The sequence below is a fragment of the Thermobia domestica genome, chromosome 1 (genome assembly GCF_964235325.1).
Source record: "Thermobia domestica chromosome 1, izTheDome1.hap1.1, whole genome shotgun sequence".
NCBI classification, from domain to species: Eukaryota; Metazoa; Arthropoda; class Insecta; order Zygentoma; family Lepismatidae; genus Thermobia; species Thermobia domestica.
Window position 1 is genome coordinate 199334788 of NC_137454.1, and position 8705 is coordinate 199343492.

Here is an 8705-nt window from a genome sequence, read left to right on the forward strand (position 1 = left end):
AAATGGAAAAGTTAATTATGTATGTGCATTAAAGATGATATTATATATATGTGAGGGCTATTCAAAAGGTAAATGTTGCATGATATCTAACCCAGGGTTCTTTCCTTCATATGGACTATTATGGAAGTCCCGTTCGAGGCGACATCTACAACGATAACGTTGTATGTATCATTGGCAATCTGTGCCTATTTACAGAAAGGGGATCAGAGGCGAATTATGTGAGCAATATAATGTATAAAGAAAACGAAAGACATATAGAGATTTCGAGATATTATTTGTGTAATCGGTAGCTAAAGTAAGAGTTGTTGTTACTATAGCAACGATATCAATAGATGTACATGTACGTAGTCATCTTAACGAGTAAAGAAGTGTGTATGAAGGTCTATATATATATTTTATTATATGTGCAGAAAAGTTAATTATATATACTTATCATGGTAAAATTTTAAAAGTCAATTAAGAAAGTGATAAAACGCGTAGAGTTATTTAGAAGATTAACTTAAGTGCGAACCAGGCCCTTATAGTCGCGCTTTCTTTGGTCTTGGTGAATCTGAGATCTTCCACTGAGAAGATTGGGCCTTTGTTTCTGGGTCATACCCATAAACCCATGATACATCACCTGTTATTACCTATTCAAGAAATCTGAGTCCATTTCGGCTCGATTAAACAGTTCTTGGGACACTTCAAGTCTGTGTTGTTTCTGCTCGTGTGACAACACTTTTGGAATGAATTTCGCGGGCACTCGACGCATGTTCAAATCACCAGTTAAAATTGACTGAACCGCATAGAAACTTAAATTCAGGTCTTCAGCCATCTCTCTAATTGTAAGTCTACAGTTTGAGCGCACTAAATCGCTAACTTTCGCAATGTTTTCGTTAGTTTCTGATGTTGAAGGCCGGCAGAGCGGCGGTCATCCTCTACTGACTCGCGACCATCTTTGAATCTGTGACCAGATAAACACGTTTGAGCGGCTCAGACATTTGTCTCCAAAAGCTGTTTTTAAGAGTTCGTAAGTCTCCGAAGCAGATTTCCCAGTTTTAAAACAAAATTTCACACAAACACCTTGTTCCAATTTTTCATCCATTTTTCGCACTTACAAAACAGCCAAGACACACACACATGCCCGCACTCAACTGGTTGCTACGCCGTACTGAATAAAGATATCTCGGTGCATGTTTCAACATGTCTCAATGACACACCAAGCCACCGTTTCCATGCTAACGGGCGATTATATCTACTCCTTCTGAGCAGTGTTGCCAAGTGTTTTAAAACTTTCCAATCACATCACGTATGTTATGACTTTTATCTAGTAGCATATTTCAAAAGTTGGATTCTGGCTGTATTTTCGGAGGTATATAGATTTAACATTTTTGTTTTCGATTATTATTCCTAATGATTGAATATGAGGATGGATGGCATTGAAGTCCAGAGTGAATGTATGATATTGTATATTTTTTGATACATATAGATATACCTACGTGAAAATCATGTCGTAATTGGTTGATGCATTGATAATTTTTAATTTGTAGAGGGATCCTGGAATTACACCATGTTTCCTGAAGAAAAATAAGATCTGTAGAAACTATATTGATTAGTAACTGTAGGTAGTGACCTTTTCCATAAACACTCTGTGTATTCCACTCTAAGATCCTAAAGCGTTGATAATAAGCTCCAGCTATAAAGAGGGATTTTTTAACATCTAAGATTGAATGCATGTGAATTGTTGAAAGTTGTGAGGAGTATCTACTCTCCAGAGTGGAAGTAAAAAACGATGTAAGGCATTTCTTGATCCCATCCATTCTTTTCTGTATATCAGCTCTATCATACCTTTCGTGTGTTCTTTGTTTATTATCATTATTTTGAATTACTGTTATATAATTATATAGTCTCGATGAGAAGGGATTGAATGCAGACTGATTAGTATTTCCCTTTGTTTCCAATGATGTGTAATCCTTTTCAATAAAATTAGTTTTTGAGAATATTGATTTGTTGAAAGTTTTCTTTTGTAGTTAGATTCCTCCTTTGAAGTATTAGTATTATGGGGTAAAAATTCTGAGCTACTCTGTGTTGCAGAGTTATTTGTTCGGTTTGAGGCGAAAAAAATTGATCTTTGCGAGGATTGACGTGATGGAGAACGAGTTAGATTGAAATTTGACTTTGTTGCAACATTTAGCCTTGGAGTTTTATTATCAAGTTGGTTTTTCCTCCATTTTTCTGGAGGAATGTCAGAATATTCGAGTTGAGGGGTTACTAGCGGAGGCATATCCTCGTAGGATGCTGCTGATGAATAGGATTTTGCTAGTGAAGTGAATTTAAGAGGTGAGTGAAATATTGATGGTTTAGATGAGTTTAAGCCTTGAACTTGGGAGTTAATTGTATCCGTTCGCAATGTTTCTCCTAAAATTGAGTTCACTTCATTAAAACATATTTTTTCTCGCGCCATTAATTCCATAATCTTTTGCTGGTGCAATCTCTCTGGACATTGGGGGAAGTTCACAGCGTGATCGTTCCCGCAATTTATGCAATGTAAAGGATTGGAACATGAGTCCGGTGTGTGATCACCGTCACGTTTTAAACATATACGTACTGTACGTTTTAAATAATACAACTTAACATCTGAAGGTAGGACTTGTAAATCGAATGTTAAAATAACTGTGGTAGTAGGTTGTAATTCGTTTTTCTCATTTTTCCTATATGTTCTTCTTGCTGAGGTTACTGGTACATCGCATTTTATATCATTCAAAAGATCATTAATTTTCACCTCAGTATCGATACCTTTTACAATACCTGTCGTATAGATTGCATGGTGAGGAATGAAAGCTTCCCAAATGTTTTGAGTTAAAATGGAATGTTCTAAAAATTTGCTGGCTTCTTCTCCCGAACGAAATTGGACTTTTACTAAATTAGGGCCTATACTATTTACTGATTCTATTCCAGGGATTTTAGCTAAAAATAATTTTCGACTGATGCTCATGATATGTTTACGACTTAATTCCTAGTTTTGAGATTAAAAAAATAAATAAATAAAATTAAACATAGGACGGTGCTAGATGATGTGTTTGATATTTGACTTTATCTAATTGATAGGTATTGTTGTTTTTGTTCAATTTTATAGTAGTTTTGTCTTGAATATGGATACCTTCTTTCAGATTTAACGAAGGTGTAATTTCTTTGTTGCTAATTTGTTTTTGTTTAGGCGATGATTCTCTACTTTGATCCGTTTCCGTGTCCATTATCTCTATACCTTGTTGTAAAGCTTTGTTGCTTATTATTTGTTCAGCCATTTTTTAAAATGATTATATGTACGATTAAAATGCATATTCTATACACAGCAATATTAATTAAGTTGAATACTAACACAAACACTGCAAAATTAAAATACTGACACAAACACTGCAAAATTAGAAATAATATTAATTAAAACTATGAAAAATAATATAAACGGTCTCAGCCGGTGTAGTAGAAAGTTCCAGCGCATTCTGGATGAGCACACAGACTATTTGTAAAGTTTATCTTTCTTTTGGGTTATCGTATTATTTTAACCCACAATTGTTTAGGATAATGTCTGTCTATAGTTGTATGATGCTTTTAAGAAAGTTGGACACTGAATAATAGCTTTTGAACTTCGCATTATATATTCAGAAACATGACGTAGTTACAGTTTTCTCTATACTTTCCGCCATCTTCCTTGAGAACCGACTCATTCCCTTCATTCCATTGAGCGACCACTCATGGTATGTCCCTTTTTTCTTTTTCTTCTTTAGCATCAGTGTCATAATTTAACCCTTTTCCGCCAACCCCAAATTTTAATCTAATATATTTATATGGGAATTTGGCTACGGATTAAGAATAAGGGGGAGATCACATAAGTTCTGAAAATTGAAATTAAGCCAATAATTACAGCACAAAACATGAACTAAATGAAATATAACGAAACGAAGCAACAAATAAAATATAAATTAAACAAAATAAACTGTAGTGCACAGCTATCATGAGAGGGCACTACAATTTGACAAATAATAACCACCAATTTAGAAGATATATCTTCAACACTCTTTTCTGGTTAGTCCATTCTTTATTTCCTAGGTGGTTTTAATTCTTATATTCTTATTCTAATCTTTTGTGAGCAAATCTTCAGGGGAGAGCCGAAAGCTTAAAAGTGTAAGGTGTTTTTAAGAATCAAAATTTAAAGTAAGTAAAATAAACACTTGGAACACACATTTCTGTAATTTAAAGATAGTATGATTTTCTGAAAGTTACAGCAAACTGAACTCAAACCAATCCCAACAATGCAGCTTTTGAGAAATCGAAGTACTACTATCCATTTCATAAAGATAGGCCCCTGACTTCGCGGTGCTGCCGTGACGTCCAGTCAAAACTTATATTTCATTGTCATACATCGTTGGAATTGTTGGAATGTTGTCTTTTCAGTACTTAAGATATAAAAATTTTCTTTGTACTATGTAGTGAGAAAAAAATAAAAATTAATGAAAAAGTGCGTATTTTTTCGTACTTTTTTGGTAGATCAATGTTTATAGAGCTATATCTCAGAAAAGAGATCACGTGAAATAATTTCCTGTGTACAGTATGTAGATGCATCCATTAACTGTAAGATGTGAAAAGTTCAGTTTTCATCACTTGATATTTTTTGTGTAATTAAAACAAATGTACGACGCTCTGATCTCCTTTACCATGGTAGGTAGAGAAACGTACAAAACACTGTTCGAAAATTTGGAAGTCTAGTGTTCCAAATATTTGGAACTATAAACAAAAAAGGGTTTAGTTGGTAGAGTATTTATTTTTTTAAAAAAAATGTTTACTTCAACATATTCTCTGCGTTAAGCGGTGAGCCATGTTGCAACCCAATCTTTAAATTCCCCGTGCTTATATGAAGAAATAGCATACAGTAAATGGAAGTGTGGCAACGCTGTCGTGCACTGTTGTCGCGTTCAGGAAGCTTGTAGCGTGAAGCCTACTTCATACGAATGTAATAGGAAAAGTATTTATTATAACCTTTCACAACATCATAAAAATATTAATGCATGCACACTTATGTCCAAAATTATTGTCGCATGTCTATAAATATGTTATTGTAGGAATATAATTTGATAACGAATTCGCCTGGTATTTCTTATAATGTTAGTATGTGTATAATCGGCAAAGACATGTATGTGGCAAATTTCATGTCAAAAGAGCAGTAAATAAGAACAATAAAACGAAACTAAAATTTTCTTATCCATTTAGGAACATTTTGTTTTACTCATGCTAATTTTCGTATTCTTTTCTTATGAAATTTATTGCAAATATACATTTCCCGACTCTACATATAGTATCATTATTAAAAGTACCCTGCAAAATCATTATCAAATTATATTCTTACAAGAAGACAGTTATAGATATGCGACAATAATTTTGGACATGAGTGTACACATCTCAATGTAATCGAAATAAAACGTTGAAGAAACACATCCAAAAACTCATCTCTTAATCTACTTACTTCATTCACTTTCGTCATGGCTTTGTTGACTCATCGCTGCTCCTGCTATCTTCCCTAATATTTATAAACAATGGCTCCATTTCTACCTCAAGATTTATCAGCATACACACTCTACAGCTTACGAACATGTTAAAGGTTAAAAAGAAATGTTGGCAATCATGTGTTCACCCAAGTTCTGCGATCAATTCCCCTGCCGAATGTAACATAGAATGAGTCCTTTGTTTTCTTTCAACGAAAGTAAACAATGCAATGAGTAGGAGACGAGGGCTGTATTTGCGTCTAATCACGTCGCACTGATTAAATCTTAAACACTTCCCTTCGGTTCGTAGGCGTCAAAAACTTCCACACACACTCACATCATATGGGTTCATTGCAATGAAACGGACGAATGGGCATTTATATTTTTGTGAGCATATCTTGTGCTTTTTGATTGAAAAAAAAAATGGATATTCCTTCACGAGCGGCGATGTTACAAAAAGAAGAGGCAAAATGTTTAGCGATAATGAAATTGCAGAACTGATGAATGACTCCGACTCCGACGGTTATGAGTTAGTAATTAATAGTAAGGACATTGATTATTCTGTGCTCAGTGGCGTATCCGGGAGTGAACAAGATAGTAACTCTGTTTCAAGTAAACCTGAAGCTGTGCCGAAAAAAAAAAAAAAAAAAAACGCGTCATTCCTATTCAAAGGCAGATTCTAATGTAGCTTGGAGCTCTTAGATCTGAAAACAGATTTTCTGTGAAGTGTAAACTCAATATTACATATCAACTAAGGTTGTATCATATAATAAACTTTGTGCATGTTCTTGTTTCTGTGCAAGTGTATTTTGTACTGCGTGCAATAAGTGAAAAACTGACAAAAAGCAACAAATTTTCGACGACCATCACATGCAAATCCAAACAAGGTAAGAGTTTGCTTTTCTAATTTTGAACACTTGGTACATTTACTGTATATCCTGTTAATTTCTAAGAAATTGGTTTAAAATCTGTGGAGACATTACATTTTAAAAATATCTCTAAAAAGTGCCGGACAGTGTGCGTGACAAGTTTAAATACCCGTCCGGCTGAGAGTCTATACGCGCCAGGAAAATGTGGCAACGTAGCACTCCGTATAAACTGCGATAGCGAAGGGCGCAAAGCAGAAATAATCATAATGTCATATTTGTGATTGTTTATCTTTTAAAACAAGTCAAAACAGTTTGGTTGAAAAAGCTATTTTAAGATCTTTCTAAAAGTTTTTTCAGATTGTTAATACACCGCAGCAATTCAGAGATAATGATGTCTCACTTTTTACTGAATAACAAGAAAATTACTTCGTGTTGAGTAATGAAATTTTCAGAACTTACAGGTAATAGATGCACCTACATATCGTGCACAGGAAATTATTTCATGTTATCTCATTTCCGAGATATAGTCTTATAAACATTGATTTACCAAAAAAGTACGAAAAAATACGCACTTTTTCATTAATTTCTATTTTTTTCTCACTACACAGTACAAAGAAAATTTGTATATCTTAAGTATTGAAAAGACAACATTCCAACAATTCCAACGAGGTACGACAATGCAGTATAAGTTTTGACTGGACGTCACGGCAGCACCGCGAAGTCAGGGGCCTATCTTTATGAAATGGATAGTAGATGAATACCCATTTTAGCTAGTAACTGTAAGTTTATTTTTTCTTTTTTCAAAAATATGTATTATACTTCATCATCCTGCATGTTTGTTTATCTTTAAATAATAATAATAATAATAAAATATATGTAATGAGGAATGGCCTTTCTGCTTTTTCCGATTGAATATAATCACCGCTCGCAATATTGAGATAAAAAATATATGTGTTAATTTGAAAATTAGATGAGAGATTTATTTGTTGTTATATTTATGTTGTTTCAATGTGAACAAGGGAATCTGCGAGATGACATGGAAAACAAATAATTTACCAAAATATTGTAAAAACATTATTATAAAAAGCTAGAAAACATACATTGTAAGCGCTTTCGATAAACACTTTATTAAATAAAAGAGGAAAACTAATAAAAAAAAAAAAAAAAAAGAAATAATAATAAACATAGAAGTTACCGTAAAGCGTCCAGATGAGCGTCACATTGGAGTGCTAATCCAATCCGATGCGTATGCTGTGAGTTAAATAAGTTTCGACACAGTAAGAGTTCGTGACCTACAATTTTGTAGATATATATTTTATAATTCTTAAAAATAGTTATCTAATCTTTGAGTTATATTGTTTGTGTTGTTCACACATCACTTTGTAAAATATATACATAAAAAGTCACAATTTTGTTCAGAGTTGCCTAACAACTGTTAGTCTGAGATAAGAAAAAGATACTTTTTTGCTTTTTCTTAAATAAATAAATAAATAATAATCCGTAATGGAAATAATACACAAAAATGTCGCAGAAAAGAAACTTGTAATTTACACCCTGTTTCAAAAAGAATATACGTATTACGAAGAATTATTTTGTCCAAACTATAGATCGCTGTGCCTCGGCTCGGCTATTGGAGAAACGAATACATAGACTAGTTTATATTAATAGCCGCTAGATATCAGTTGTCTTCTGTTTTATTTGGTAACCGTCATATGTTTAAAATGGCTACTCCGCAGCAGAAATCATTTTGTGTTCTCGAGTTCAGTGATGAAGCGACTTTCCGTGTTAGTGATCAGGTAAACAAACAAAATGTTAGAATTTGGGGCCTACAAAACCCACATGCAGTCATTGAACATGTACGAGATTCGCCCAAAGTAATTTTTTTTTCGATATCCCGATCATCTGTTTACGGCCATTCTTCTTTAATGGAAATACGGTTAACAGTCAGCAGTATCTCGCTATGTTATAAAACTGGTTGTTTCTGAGGATGCACGAAGACAACTTCATTTTTCAACAAGACGGGGCACCCCCTCACTGGAGTCGCCAAGTGCGTGAATATCTGAATGAAACTCTACTGAACCGTTGGATTGGTCGTCAAGGAGCTGGCGACTTAGCATGTCCCAGTTGGCCTCCACGGTCACCGGATTTGTGACCCTGTGACTTCTTCCTGTGAGGTTTCGTTAAAAACAATGTTTATGTACCACCACTCCCACAGAACCTGGAAGAGTTGAAGAACCGGATCCGTACTGCCATAACATCAGTGACGCAGGACATGCTTGCCCGAGTATTGGAGGAATTTGAGTATCGATGTGCTATTTTT

General features: G+C 34.1%; 1 long non-coding RNA gene across 1 annotated transcript in view; it reads right to left on the reverse strand.

The window, feature by feature from the left end:
- Positions 1 to 7652, reverse strand: part of LOC145666988 (uncharacterized) — a 101526-nt gene extending 93874 nt beyond the window's left edge. The window contains exon 1 of the long non-coding RNA XR_014127847.1: positions 7581 to 7652. This is a non-coding gene — a long non-coding RNA (uncharacterized LOC145666988). The remainder of the gene's footprint in view (positions 1 to 7580) is intronic.
- Between the last annotated feature and the right edge of the window lie 1053 nt (positions 7653 to 8705).